This window comes from Rhinopithecus bieti, unplaced genomic scaffold (assembly GCF_001698545.2).
Source record: "Rhinopithecus bieti isolate Rb0 unplaced genomic scaffold, ASM169854v2 scaffold_1012, whole genome shotgun sequence".
Taxonomy (NCBI): domain Eukaryota; kingdom Metazoa; phylum Chordata; class Mammalia; order Primates; family Cercopithecidae; genus Rhinopithecus; species Rhinopithecus bieti.
In genome coordinates, this window is record NW_016803312.1 from 1225092 (window position 1) to 1240874 (window position 15783).

Here is a 15783-nt window from a genome sequence, read left to right on the forward strand (position 1 = left end):
CCTACGACTGATTGGGGTACTTGAAAGAGACAGGAGAATAGAACCAAGTTGGAAAACATACTTCAGGATATCATCCAGAACTTCCCCAACCTGACAAGACAGGTCAACATTCAAACTCAGGAAATTCAGAGAACCCCAGTAAGATACTCCATGAGAAGATCAACCCTAAGACACACAGTCATCAGATTCTCCAAGGTTGAAATGAAAGAAAAAATGTTAAGGACAGTCAGAGAGAAAGGTCAGGTCACCTACAAAGGGAAACCCATCAGACTGACAGTGGACTTCTCAGTAGAAACCCGACAAGTCAGAAGACATTGGGGCCCAATATTCAACATTCTTAAAGCAAAGAATTTCCAACCCAGAATTTTATATCTGGCCAAACTAAGCTTCATAAGCAAAGGAAAAATAAAATCGTTTTCAGACAAGTAAATGTTGAGGAAATACATCACCACCAGGCCTGCCTTGCAAGAGCTCCTGAAGGAAGCACTAAATACGGAAAGGAAAAACTATTACTAACCACTGCAAAAACATACTGAAATACAAATAACAGTGACTCTATGAAGCAACTACTCAACAAGTCTGCAAAATAACCAGCTAGCATGATGACGACAGGGTCAAATCCACACATACAATATTAACCTTAATTGTAAGTGGGCTAAATGTCCCAATTAAAAGACACAGAGTGGCAAGCTGGCTAAAGAGTCAAAACCCATCAGTGTGCTGATTCAAGAGACCTATCTCACATGCAAAGACACAGCCTCAAAATAAAGGGATGGAGGAAAATTTACCAAGCAAATGAAAACCAGAAAGAAGCAGGGCTACAATTCTAGTTTCTGGCAAAACAGACTTTAAACTAACAAAGATCAAAAAAGACAAAGAAAGGCATTCATAATGATGGTAAAGGAATCAACTCAACAAGAAGAGCTAACTATCCTAAATATACTTGCACTCAATATTGGAGCATCCAGATTCATAAAACAAGTTCTTAGTGACCTACAAAGAGACTCAAACTCCTACACAATAATAATGGGAGACTTTAACACCCCACAGTCAATATTAGACAGATCATTGAGACAGAAAATTAACAAGGATATTCAGAACCTGAACTCAGCTCTGGATTAAGTGGATTTGATATATATCTACAGAACTCTCCACTCAAAAGGAACAGAATATACATTCTTCCCAGTGACACATGGCACTCCCTCTAAAATTAACCACATAATTGGAAATAAAACACTCCTCACCAAATGCAAAAGAATTGAAATCATAACAAACAGTCTCTTAGACCAAAGAGCAAACAAATTAGAACTCATGATTAAGAAACTCACTCAAAACCACACAACTACATGGAAATTGAACAACTTGCTCCTGAATGACTCCTGGGTAAATAATGAAATTAAGGCAGAAATCAAGAAGTTCTTTGAAACCAGTAAGAACAAAGAGACAACATACCAGAATCTCTGGGATGCAGCTAAAGTAGTGTTAAGAGGGGAATTTATAGCACTAAATGCCCACATCAAAAAGCTAGAAAGATCTCAAACTGACATCGTAACATCACAACCGAAAGAACTAGAGAACTAAGAGCAAACAAACCCCAAAACTAGCAAAAGACAAGAAATAATCAAGATCAGAGTGGAACTGAAGTAGATAGAGACTTGAAAAACCCTTCAAAAAGTTAGTAAATCCAGGAGCTGTTTTTTTGAAAAAAATAATAAAATAGACCACTAACTAGACTCACAAAGAAAAGAGAGAAGAATCAAATAGACACAATAAAAAATGATAAAGGGGATATCACCACTGACCCCACAGAAATGCGAACAACCATCAGAGAATACTATAAACACCTCTATGCAAATGAACTGGAAAATCTAGAAGAAATTGATAAATTCCTGGGCATATACATCCTCCCAAGACTTAACCAGGAAGAAGGCAAATCCCTGAATAGACCAATAACAAGTTCTGAAATTGAGGCAATAATAAATAGCCTACCAACCAAAACAAAACAAAACAAAACAAACAAAAGCAAAAAACAAACAAACAAAAAACAACCCAGGACCAGACAGATTCACAGCTGAATTCTACCAGAGGTACAAAGAAGAGCTGGCACCGTTTCTCCTGAAACAATTCCAAAGAATTGAAAACTTCAGGCCAATATGCCTGGTGAATATCTATGCAAAACTTCTCAATAAAATACTGGCAAACCAAATCCAGCAACACATCAAAAAGCTTAACTACCACAATCAAGTTGGCTTCATCCCTGGGACTCAAGGCTGGTTCAACATACACAAATCAATAAATGTAATTCATCACAAAAACAGAACTAAAGACAAAAACCACATGATTATCTCAATAGGCACAGAAAAGGCCTTCAAAAAAAGTCAACATCTCTTCATATTAAAAACTCTCAATAAACTAGTATTGATGGGGCATGCCTCAAGACACTAAGAGCCATTTATGACACCCACAGACAATGTTATACTGAATGGGCAAAAGCTGGAAGCATTCCACTTGAAAACTGGCCCAAGACAATGATCTCCTCTCTCACCATCCTATTCAACATAGTATTGGAAGTTCTGGTCAGGGCAATTAGGCTAGAGAAGGAAATAAATGTGTTCAAGTAGGAATAGAGGAAGTCAAACTGTCTCTGTTTGCAGATTACATGATCCTATATCTAGAAAACCCCATCATCTCAACCCAAATGCCCCTTAAGCTGATAAGCAACTTCATTGAAGTCTCAGGATACAAAATCAATGTGCAAAAATCACAAGCTTTCCTATACACCAACAATAGTCAAGCAGAGAGCCAAATCATGAATGAACTCCCATTCACAATTGCTACAAAAAGAATAACATACCTAGGAATACAGCTAACAAGGAAAGGACCTCTTCAAGGAGAACTACAAACCATTGCTCAAAGAAATCAGAGAGAACACAAACAAATGGAAAAACATTCCAAATTCATGGATAGGAAGAATCAATATTGTGAAAATGACCATACTGCCCAAAGTAATTTATAGATTCAGTGTCATTCTCATTAAACTACCATTGACATTCTTCACAAATTAGAAAAAAATACTTTAAAATTAATATGCAACCGAAAAAGAGCCCATAAAGCCAAGACAATTGAAAGTGAAAAGAACAAAGCTGGAGGCATCATGCTACCTGACTTCAAATTATACTACAAGGCTACAGTAACCAAAACGTCATGGTACTGGTACAAAAACAGACACATAGACCAATGGAACAGAGTAGAGATCTCAGAAATAAGACCACACATCTACAACCATCTGATTTTCAACAAATCTGACAAAAACAAGCAATGGGGAAATGATTTCCTATTTAATAAATGGTGCTGGGAGAACTGGTTAGCCATATGCAGAAAATTGAAACTGGATCCCTTCCTTATACCTTATTCAAACATTAACTGAAGATAGATTAAAGACTTAAATGTAAAACCCACAACTATGAAAACCCTAGAAGAAAATGTAGGCAATACCATTTAGGACATAGGCACAGGCAAAGATTTCATGATGAAAACATCAAAACAATGGCAATGAAAGCGAAAATTAACAAATGGGATCTAATTAAACTAAAGAGCTTTTGCACAGCAAAAGAAACTATCATCAGAGTGAACAGACAACTTGCAGAATGGGAGAAAAATTTTGCAATCTATCCATCTGACAAACGTATAATATCCAGAATCTACAAGGAACTTAAACAAATGTACAAGAAAACCCATTAAAATGTGGGCAAAGGACATGAACAGACACGTCTTAAAAGAAGACATACATGCAGCCAACATACATATGAAAAAANACCATCTGATTTTCAACAAATCTGACAAAACAAGCAATGGGGAAATGATTTCCTATTTAATAAATGGTGCTGGGAGAACTGGTTAGCCATATGCAGAAAATTGAAACTGGATCCCTTCCTTATACCTTATTCAAACATTAACTGAAGATAGATTAAAGACTTAAATGTAAAACCCACAACTATGAAAACCCTAGAAGAAAATGTAGGCAATACCATTTAGGACATAGGCACAGGCAAAGATTTCATGATGAAAACATCAAAACAATGGCAATGAAAGCGAAAATTAACAAATGGGATCTAATTAAACTAAAGAGCTTTTGCACAGCAAAAGAAACTATCATCAGAGTGAACAGACAACTTGCAGAATGGGAGAAAATTTTGCAATCTATCCATCTGACAAACGTATAATATCCAGAATCTACAAGGAACTTAAACAAATGTACAAGAAAACCCATTAAAATGTGGGCAAAGGACATGAACAGACACGTCTTAAAAGAAGACATACATGCAGCCAACATACATATGAAAAAAAGCTCAACATCACTGATCATTGGAGAAATGTAAATCAAAACCACAATGAGAGACCATCTAATGCCAGTCAGAATGGCGTTAGATAGTCTCTCTTTTGTTAAAAAGTCAAGAAACAACAGATGCTGGCAAGGCTGTGGAGAAATAGGAATGCTTTTACACTGTTGATGGGAATGTAAATTAGTTCAACTATTGTGGAAGATAGTGTGGCACCTGATAACTAATTAAATGAGAGATTTACGAGAGGGAGAGAAGTTACAGATGACTTCTAGCTTAATGGCTGGGGCAGTTATGTGGAAAATGACATCATAGATTTGGAGGAGAGAGGATATGTTTGGTTTTGGAAACAGCGAATTTGAGATGCCTGTGAGGCATTGGAATGGAGATAGCTGGTGGCCAGAGGGACATGCAGATCTGAATCTGAGGAAAGTGGTCTAAGCTGGAGATAGGGGTTGGAGACTCAACATCTTGGTCACCCTTGGAGTCATGAATGTGGTTGGTTAGGGAGTGTTAGGGCGACTGTAGAATAAGCAGAGGGAGGAGGTCAAAGGAGACCACCTGGGCATGGGTCATTAGCATTTAAAGATCAGAGTAGACCAGGCGCGGTGGCTCACACCTGTAATCCCAACACTTTGGGAGGCTGAGGTTGGCAGACCACCTGAGGTCGGGAGTTCGAGACCAGCCTGACCAACATGAAGAAACCCTGTCTCTACTAAAAATACAAAATTAGCCGGGTGTGGTGGCACATGCCTGAGGCTGAGGCAGGAGAATCCCTTGAACCTGGGAGGTGGAGGTTGCGGTAAGCCAAGATCACACCATTGCACTCCACTCTGGGCAAAAAGAGCAAAACTCCACCTTAAAAAACAAAACAAAACAAAGCAAAAACAGCAGCAGCAGCAACAGCAACAACAACAACAAAAACACATAAAACCACCAACAAAAACAGAGTAAAGGGAGTCAGTGAAGGAACTGAGAAGGGTCAAACTAACAGAGGTGGGAAGAAAGCCAGAAGAATGAAAGCCGACAGAAGAGAGAACTTTAAGAAAGAGGAAGTAGGAAGATCAAGAAGCACAGAAATTAAAATGTGTGCATTTGATCTTGGTGGAAAGACGTCATTAGTGACCTTTGTGAGGGTTGTCTCAGTGGAGTGGTGGTCAGGAGGATTACAGTGAGTAAAGGAGGGAAGGAAAGTCAAATAGTGGAGTTAAGAGGTGTAGAATATTCTTCAGGAAGCTTGATTATGAAAAAGAAGAAACGAGATAGGGCAGGAGCTAAGGGGAGATATTGAATCCACAGTGGCATTGCTAAAATATGAAATATGGCCATTACTACCTCTCCAGCATCTTCTTGCCAGGCAGATGCTGGTCTTTGAATGCATGCAAGCCACTGTCACTCTTATCTTTCTCTCCCTTCATCTCAGCCAAGGAGGAAAAGAGAAATAGCTCATCCGGCATTTCACGAATATTTACTGAGTGGCTACCCTATCCCAGACACTGCTTTCAGTTCATCAGTGAACAAACAGACAGTGATTGCTGATCTCAGTAAGCCCATTGCAAGCAGCATTAATAACGTGCTTTGTCAGCATCATCTGATGTCAAAACACACACTGAGTCGGGCATGGTGGTTCACACCTGTAATCCCAGCACTTTGGGAGGCAGAGGCAAGATTGATTGGGACCAGAAGTTCACCACCAGCCTGGGCAACATTGTGAGACCCTTGCCTCTACAAAAAAAAAATAATAATAATAAATAAAAATGAGCTGGGTGTGGTGGCATGCACCTGTAGTCCCAGCTACTCAGGTGGCCAAGGTGGGAGGACTGAGCCCAGAAGTTTGAGGCTGCAGTGAGTTGGGTCATGATTGTGCCACTGCACTCCAGTCTGGGCCACAGAGCAAGACCCTTTCTCAAAACAAAACAAAACAAAAACAAACAAACAAAAATCCCCAAACCCCTGTGAAAATATTACCTGCAGGTAATTCTGTAGCACTTGTTAGTTTATGCTAAACTTGGAGTTGTGGGCATGTATTCCTAGAGTCAATGAAAGACATCGTGAAGTGAATCCCTGCAGGAGACTGGAGCTGGCCCAGGGATAAGAAAAGCCAAGAGATAGAATTGTTAATTCATGGGCAAAATGTATTCAGAAAGTTGGGGAGTTATGCATGGAAAGAAGGAGGGGAAGAATAACACCATTTTGTCACATGTAACATGAGAAAAAAATAACAGTGCTGGTGACTGGATTTGAAGGAACTGGTGGGTTTTCAAGAAATGTATTTAAAACAGACTCTCCTTGGGGTTCAGATCTGGGGTCAGTGTGACTGGGCAGAGGGTATCCTCCATCCCTCCTGGAGATGCAGGGATTCACACCTTTCTCCACTCAGTGCTGCTTTCCCTCAAAGACTTCTTTGTAGGCTGGTGCAGTGACCTTAGCGGATGCTCTCTGTGGCCTAAAACATGGGGCTCCTCTCTTGCCCTCCTCTCTTCTTGCTCTCATGTGGGGCAAACAAGCCCCCTCGCAGGCTCACTCTCCCTATTCCTCCAGGTGCCTGGCTTTAGGCATCACTAGTCTGACACTCCAAGCCTTACTTTTTTCTGGTTTTACCTGTTTCCTGAGCAGATTGTCAAGACAATCTGCTCAATATCTCAGCTCCTGCCTCGCTCTTTTCATTGCTCTTTCTCTAGCCCAGGTTCCTGCCCCCAAACTCTCACCTGGCAACCTGATTCTGGCTGTCATCTTGCCAACCACTCCTCTGACTCCCAAAGCCAGGGGGAGTCCCATCCTAGTGCTGTCTGCTTGTTGGAAAATCCTAATGTCACCTGTTGACTGTTCTCAGGGCCCAATCAGGTCCTGTTGCAGTTTTCACACATTGTTTCCTGGCCACCAAACAGGATTTACTTTTAACACTAAACAGAACATTTTTGATCACAAGTGACAGAAAATGAACCCACACTTGCTTAAGCTAAAAAGAGGATGTATTGACTTGCAGCTGAATAGTCCAGGGGCTAGACTATTTTTAGGCACAGCTGCATAACAAATGATATCATCAGGACTCTGTCTAGCTCCTTTTAAAAATAGACTTTGTCTTTTAAAGCAGTTTTGGGTTTATGGGAAAATTGAAGGGAGGTACAGAGTGCCTCCATAATCCCCTCTTACTGTCCCCTCCCCATGCACAGTTTTTCCTATTTTTAACATCTTTTGTTGATGTGGTACATTGATTACAAGTGATGAAACAATATTGGTTCATTATTATTAACTAAAGCCCATATACACATTAGGGTTAGCTCTTTGTGTTGTGTAGTTGTATGGGTTTTGAAAAATGCATAAAGTCACTTTTCTACCATGACAGTATCATATAGGATAGTTTCACTGCCCTAAAATCTCTGTTCTCCACCTATGCCTCCTTCCCCCCAACCCCAATGGCCACCACTGATCATTTTATTGTCTGTATAGTTTTGCATTTTCCAACATGTCGTAAAGTTGGAATCATATAGTATGTATCCTTTTCAGACTGGTTTTTCACTTAGCAATATGCATTTAGGGTTCCGCCATGTCTTTTTGTGCCTTGATAGCTCATTTCTGTTTATACCTAAATAATAGGCCATTGTCTGGATGTTCCACATGTGTGTTTGTTCATTCATCTATTGAAGGACATCTTGGTTGGTTCCAAGTTTTGGCGAATATGCATATTGCTCCTATAAACATTCACATGTAGGTATTTGTGTGAATTCAAGTTCTCAACTCATTGGGGTAAATATCAAGGACCACAATTTCTGGATCATATGGTAAGCCTATGTTTAGCTTTGTAAGAAATTGCCATCCTGGCTAACATGGTAAAAACCCATCTCTACTAAAAAATACAAAAAACTAGCCAGGGGAGGTGGCGGGCATCTGTAGTCCCAGCTACTCGGGAGACTGAGGCAGGAGAATGGCGTAAACCCGGGAGGCAGAGCTTGCAGTGAGCTGAGATCCGGCCGCTGCACTCCAGCCTGGGCGACAGAGCGAGACTCCATCTCAAAAAAAAAAAAAAAAAGAAATTGCCACAGTCTTTCAAAGTACCTGTACCATTTTGCATTCCCACAAGCAGTGAATGAACATTCCTGTTGCTCCTTATCTTCTCCACCATTTGATGTTGTCAGTGCATAAATCTCAGCCATTCAAGTGAATAATCCAGGGGATAGACCAACTAGACATAGTTGGATGTCAAACAGTGTCATCAGGACTCTCTGTCTTGCTCTTTCTGTCTCTTGGCTTTTCTTTCCCCTGGGCCAGCTCCAGTCTCCTGCAGGGATTCACTTCATGGTGTCTCTCACTGGCTCTAGGAATACACGCCCACAACTCCAAGTTCAGCATAAAAAGAATACCTCTTTCTAGCACAAGTTGTAGGACTTGAATTATGTATCTATCCCTAAAACAATCCTTGTTGTCTGGGAAATGAAATATTTTCCATTTATTCACTCATTCATTCATTCATTCATTCATTCATTCATCATGAACACCTACTATATGCCAGGCAGTCATGATGACTGGTCAGGCCCAAGTCACACATTCCAAGGGTAAAACTAGTCCTCTACCCAACCCATGGACTGATAGCTGAGGCAGTAAGTTTCCCAAGGTGCTGTTTTCAGAAGAAAGCTGGATGGATCATGGATGCCTGGCAAGTAAAAATACCTTATCCTCCAACTGCAACTGTGGAGTCTGTCCCCAGCGCCTGCCGTACTCATTGAGTGGGGATAGTTCTATGTATCAGTTCAATTTCCCATTTCTGGATCGTTCCAATTTCTCCAAACTCAGCAGTTGGCTGGGCCCTTTCTGGTCAGATCCCAAGGTAGGATGCCATGGCAGGTTAGCACTCCTGTCATTGAGAGGTGGAGGCTGCTTCTCCTCTCTTTGAATCTGGGCCACCCTGTGATCGCTTTACACAATGGGGTGTGTACGATGAACGTTGTTCTACTTCTGGACCTACCCTTTAAGAGGACTGGCAGCTTTTACCTTCATCTTTTAGAAACCACTTGCCATGTTACAAGTATGAATATCCTGAGACCACCAAGCTGGGAAAAGTGTAAACCACAAGGCTCCAGGTACGTGGAGGAGGAAGCCATGGTGAAAGGCTCCCCTTCAACCCAAGCCATCCCAGCTGATGCACAGGCATGGGAGTCAGACAGCCCAGCTGAGTCCTTTCCAAATTCCTGACCGACAAAATTGTGAGCAAAATAAATTCATTGCCTTAAACTGCTGGTTTTGGGGTTGCTTGTTATACAGCAACAATGTCCAGAACAGACGGCAACTAGTGTTACAATGTAATCAATGGAACTAGTGTTACAATGTAATCAATGGAAACGTAGCACACCAACCCAAAGGGCCCAATCCATGTGTTAGGGGTAATGTGCGGATACCTTACCTTCCCGAGGCCTATAGGCAGTCCCACAGGTGCTGCTGACCTCATTTTGCATTCACTGCTCTAACCTCCTTTCGCAGGTGGCGTGTGACACGCTTCAGGATGCCCAGAAATAGGTTACTGCTGGGAATCCTAAGGGAATCTTTTGGAGTTGAAAGGATCCCGAGAGACCATCTCATTTTAGAGCTAAGATTTAAAGAGCCCTAAGGAGGTTCAGGGCTTAGGCTGAGGTCAGGAGGAAGCCTGGCCTGCACCTCAAGACAGCTATCAGTTTCACCACTTTCTAGTCAATAACTGATTCTCTAGATAAGTGGATGAGCTCAGTGGTGACCTGGATAGTGCCTCGTTTTCTCTCAACCACACCTTATCTTTTCCCTAACTCCCACTCCTAACAGATTTGCTGTTCTGATAGCTACATCTTATCTCATTTAAGACTAAGATAACCTGCACCCTGGTGTCACATGTGGATTTGGGTTCCAATCCAGTCATTTATTACCTTTGGGATGTTGGGCAAGTCACTTAGCTTTTTGGAATTCAAGCTTCCTTTGCTGCAGAATGGGGAAATCTTCCTCCCCTCCCTGCCTGCTGCACATTTGTACGTGTAAATATAGTAAATTCCAACGAGACCATGTGTGTAAATTGGTCCTCACGGTGCTGGCACATGGGAAATACTCTACAGTGGTGGCATTAGCGGCTGCAGTGTCGGTGGAATGAAACACCTAGAGACCGAGCTTTTATTCATGAATACATGTTGTTCCAAGATGTTCAGGACATTTTATAACATCGTCACCAGTCAGGGGGATAAACTGCATTTTCAGATGGAAAAAAAAATGAACTGAGGCACAGTGCTGGTGGCTGGTCCAAGTTTAGCCAACGAAGTAGAGAGATTGAGAGAGAGAGAGAGAGAGAGAGAGAGAGAGCACAGCACTGCATGGGCTGGGGCAGCCTGGGAAACGTTTTCAGGGGAACCTCTTGGTTGGGGAAGATAAGTTTTTCTTACGGCATTTCCCTGTGAAAATAAAATGCTTTTTTGTTTGTTTGTTTGTTTGTTTTGGAGGCCGAGTCTCTCTGTCGCCCAGGCTGGAGTGTGGCATGATCTCGGCTCACTGCAACCTCCACCTCCCAGGTCCAAGCAATTCTTCTGCCTCAGCCTCCCAAGTAGCCAGGATTACAGGGGCCTGCCACCACGTCCGGCTAATTTTTTGTATTTTCAGTAGACACAGGGCCTCACTGTGTTGCCCAGGCTGGTCCCCAACTTCTGAGCTCAGGTAATCCGCCCACCTCGACCTCCCGAAGTGCTCCCATGAGTCACTCTGCCTGGCCTAAAATGTTTTTTCTATAGAGAGGAAATGCTTTTTTCCCTTCTTCTCCACTCTCCGCTCCTCTCTTTCTCTCTCACTTCCCTTTTCTCCCCATATCATCCTAACTCCCCCTCTGTAATATATGAACAAAAGAAAAGCCCTACAAGCCCAAAAAAAGAGCCTACTGTGAGGCAGAGATGATGGAGTCTCTCTGCTTTTTCTCAGAGCCCTGACAAGATCTCTGGCCCCACGGTGCTCTGAGAAATCCTCTTAGCTCCCTTGTTTTTGCTTCCTTCATTTCTCCTTCCCTTTTCCTTGTCTGTCTCTGGGCTCTCAAGGCTTCATACTCTCCCCCTTCCTCAGGCAGTAAGGTCTGGTGTGTGGCCTTTCCCCAGACTGCCAGCAAGGCTGCCTGGTGTCGGCTTCCTATCTGAGTGCTGGGAGACAACATGATCAAGGCTTCAGTGGGTCTCTCTACAGCTCTAAACCACAGTATTCAACTGCTGTTCTGTGGGCACGATTTCACATTGCAGTCATTGAGAATCTATTTTTAGGTGACCCTTCAAAATTCTAGCGTTGAATGTGCTGAAATAACATTGCATGCTTGTGATTGGATATAAATCCTAGGCATATTTACCCCTGGCCAGAGTTAAAGTAACTTTTTGGAAATGATCAGTTAATGATTGATGATGTGTATGCTTAGTGAAGGTTTTTCATGGATCTTGGACTCAGAAAATAGCATTGATTTATAGGACCAGTGAAGGAGACTGAGTGATAATGTGTTTTTTCTTGTTTTTATTTTTTGGTAATGGACTTACTGTTCTTATATAAAGTAGTATTCACTTTAGTGCAATAGGATGAAGAGTACGTCAAGGATAGAGTCTTAATTGTGAGTCTATAAGAAAGCCATCCCAAACAGTTTGGCTCGTCCCTTAGATTGGGGCGAACTACTCAAATCACCAGAGGTCTGCTATAAATAGGCTGACAAGTTGATGTTAACATATCGTGTCTTTTAACTTTCATAAGCAACGCAGTAGAATATGAATTTTGGATTCTACCTGTGTTTTTCTTCAGTTCTGCCTCTCTTCTGACATGTGACTTTGGTCTAATCACTTCCTGTCTATGAACTTGTGTCTTGAAAACTAGAGAACAAACTGGAGATCTCTCAGTTCCCTTTCAGCTTGTCCAGTTCAAGGCTGGCTACTTCTGGAGGTACATCCTGTTTTAGAAGCTTTGCCACACAGGGGGATTGCTGTCTTTGAGGACTTCTATCTTTTTTATCTGCTCCTGAGAGGTGAAGCCAGCTGGGCTTCTAGGTGGGATGGGGACTTGGAGAACTTTTCTGTCTAGCTAGAGGATTGTAAATGCACCAATCAGCACTCTGTAAAATAGACCAATCAGCACTCTGTAAAATGGACCAATCAGCAGGACATGGGCCGGCCAAATAAGGGAATAAAAGCTGGCCACCCAAGCTAGCAGCGGCAACCCACTCCAGTCCCCTTCCACACTGTGGAAGCTTTGTTCTTTTGCTCTTCACAATAAATCTTGCTGCTACTCACTCTTTGGATCCGCGCCATCTTTGAGAGGTGTAACACTGACTGAGAGGGTCTGCACCTTCATTCCTGAAGTCAGCAAGGCCACAAATCCACCGGGAGGAACAAACAACTCCAGACGTACCATCTTTAAGAGCTGTAACACTCACGGTGAGGTCTGCAGCCTCATTCTTGAAATCAGCAAGACCAAGAACCCACCAGAAGGAAGAAACTGCAGACACACTCTCTTCCCTTCTTCTTTTTCCCTTTTCCCAGGCACCATAGATAAAACCTTTCATGATATTTTATTGCATTTAACCTATAATCATTCCCTACCTTCCTCTTAGGTTTCTTGTAATAATAAAACATAATGGATATATAATAGCCCTTTGGGACATTTTAGTAAGGTAGAAATGTAGTAATGTCATTAGGAAATGTAGTCATGCTAACCCCAAATCTTAGGTGTGACCATGGCTACATTTCCTAGAGATGGACTGTAGACCCCACTTAGTAAAGCTGGACAATCACAGATCCCTGGGAGTTGACTATGAAAGGCTTTCCAGTGTATGCCCTGGCTCAGAGAGGATTGACAGAACTCCAGCTACCCTTCTGCTTTAAATTCTATGAAAAGGAGTTTTCTCTTTCATTGGACTGAACAGTGAGTCCAATGCTTTATTCCCTTGTAACTGGAGAATTTTTCCTAGAGTCATTCTAAAGCACACTATCTTTTGCCCCAAATGTTCTTGCTTATCTGTTAATGATGCATTTAACCAAAATGAACCTGAAACCGAAGTGCCATCTCCTCTACTGGGCAGACAGACATCCTGAGGAATTATCTTGGAGGCCCCAGTTGGCTTTCAGCAAAGGCCACCCCAAAATAGCTCCAACAGATGAGTATCTACCATGGCTATCAAATCTTTTGGCTTCTCGGGGCCACGTTGAGAGAAGAATTGTCTTGGGCCACACATAAAATTTACTAACATGAATGATAGCTGATGGGCTAAAAAAAAAAATTGCAAACAATCTTGTAATGTTTTAAGAAAGTTTATGAATTTGTGTTGGGCTGCCTTGAAAGCTGTCCTGGGCCACATGTGGCATAGGGCCATGGGTTGGACATGCTTGATGTATCCTATCACAAAAGGCCATTGGCTCTTGAGGAATGAATTTTACCTATTTTATCTGCCAGAATGGACAGGACCTCAGAATGAACACCAAACTATAACCTACTTTTGCAAGAGAAGCCTGGAGACAGCAGGTGGACGACATCTTGCTGGACACCTGCAAGTGTGGCAGTCGATGCAGGCTGGCTTGAGACTCATTCTGCTGACTTGGCAGATTCTGCTGGAACAGATGGGCTTCTGTGTGCCAGGGGAGGAGATTGCGTGTATCAATTTGTTTTCTTCAAGTGATTTATACAACTGTGTCCACTGCATTTCACTACCAAGGTACTTGACAAATGAACAATTTAAAAGCACAAAGCTGTAAAGTAATGCCAAGATCAATGGAACATTTATAGACCCAAATTGTCACTCCACTTGAGCAATGGAGACGTGTCCTAGGTTCTGTAGCATGGGTCCTGCTCATTCTTAGTAATCACTGGTACAATTCAAAGGTGTCCAGTCTTTTGGCTTCCCTGGGCCACATTGGAAGAAGAAGAATTATCTTGGGCCACACATAAAATACACTAACACTAACTATAGCTGATGAACTAAAAAAAAAAAAAAAACCTCGCAAAAAGATTTCATTATGTTTAGGAAAGTTTATGAATTTGTATTGGGCCACCTTCAAAGCCGCGGCGTGGCCTGTGGACTGCAGGTTGGACAAGCTTGATTTAGTAGATGTTTCCAACTCCCTATAGGTCAGGATAGGCCAGTGTAAGGGAAATATAATTGGGCTGCAGTTGGTGCAGGACAATTCTGGTGTGGATGAGTGTGCTACTCATTATCATGGAAACCATGTACCTTTCCCCCAGTAGCTTATTAAGCCGTGATGCAATGGATCTTTGATTCAGTGTGTGGCAGGACATTTATTTCCCTTGTTATCGAAACATTGTAATCTCATTACAAATTCATTGGCATTGTTTTCAGAACAAGAAGTGTTATTTTTTTTTTTTAAAGGAAGTCCAAATGTGTGAGCTTAAACAAATCTAGTCCCAAGTTGATGTAGGTGCATTTAGCAGCCCACTTATTAATTCAGTGGCTCAAGGGTTGAACACGTTGGTTTGGTACCCATTCTCCTCCCAAAGTCCTCTCTAAATACCAGGTGCCCAGAAACTCTTTTCAAGGACATTCATTGAAAATACTTCCAAAGGGTTTATGCAGTTAATATGGCCAAATTAAAAACCTCTTCAGAGAGAAAATGTGGAGAGGCAGTGTGGTTTGCTGAGAAGTATATGGGGTCTGGAATCAGACAGACTTGGACTTGAGTCTTGGCTATTTACTCGCTGTCTAATCTTCAGCAAGTTGCACAGTCTCTTTGAGCTGCCAATTTCTCCTTGTTAAATGGAAATGATGAAACCTGCCTCTCAGGCTTGTGAGAGAAATAAGTTAGACAATAGGAACTGAATTAGCCACAGTTTACCTTATCATTATTTTGGACGACCTTTCTCCAGTGCTAAGGGTATTTATTCTAATATTTAAGAGCCCCATGATATATCATTTGCCAGTATAATTTCCTGGTTGAGACAGACAGACTGGTGTCACTCTACCCTGCATTTAGGAACTAGTTTAACATCATGGGTAAAACAAGCCTATCTTGCTGGATATCATTTCTACTTAACATCATTTTAGTCAGTTTGTATGAACCTTGATGGCATTTTGTTAACAAAAGATCTCAGTGATCTTTGCATGTTGCTAACAAAATTGAAATAAAATGTGATCTCTGTTGATGCAAAATTGAATCAGGTACATTAGGTCAACTCGGGGGCTGTTTGATTTGAAAAGGCAGGTAAGGTTGATTGCGTGTACTACAGCTTACATTCTTTTTCGTGACACAAGTTATAGTGACAGCCAAGAAAGTTCAAATGCTATATGCAGTTTGAATAATGTATTTGGTTTCTGAATACCTAATATTTTATCGTATACAAAATATGCTATATATTATTATGTATAATGTGTTCTATAGACTACATTGTATCTAATAATTATTAGATATAATTATATATTCTATAATATATAGATATATAATACAGAATATATTAGATATAATATATATCT

The 15783-nt window shown here is 41.5% G+C and overlaps 1 protein-coding gene and 1 pseudogene across 1 annotated transcript in view; both read left to right on the forward strand.

The window, feature by feature from the left end:
• The window catches only part of FAM107B (family with sequence similarity 107 member B), a 269715-nt gene that overhangs the window by 28382 nt on the left and 225550 nt on the right, over nucleotides 1–15783 (forward strand). The window lies entirely within an intron of this gene.
• The window catches only part of LOC108530832 (40S ribosomal protein SA-like), an 11999-nt pseudogene continuing 9888 nt past the window's right edge, over nucleotides 13673–15783 (forward strand).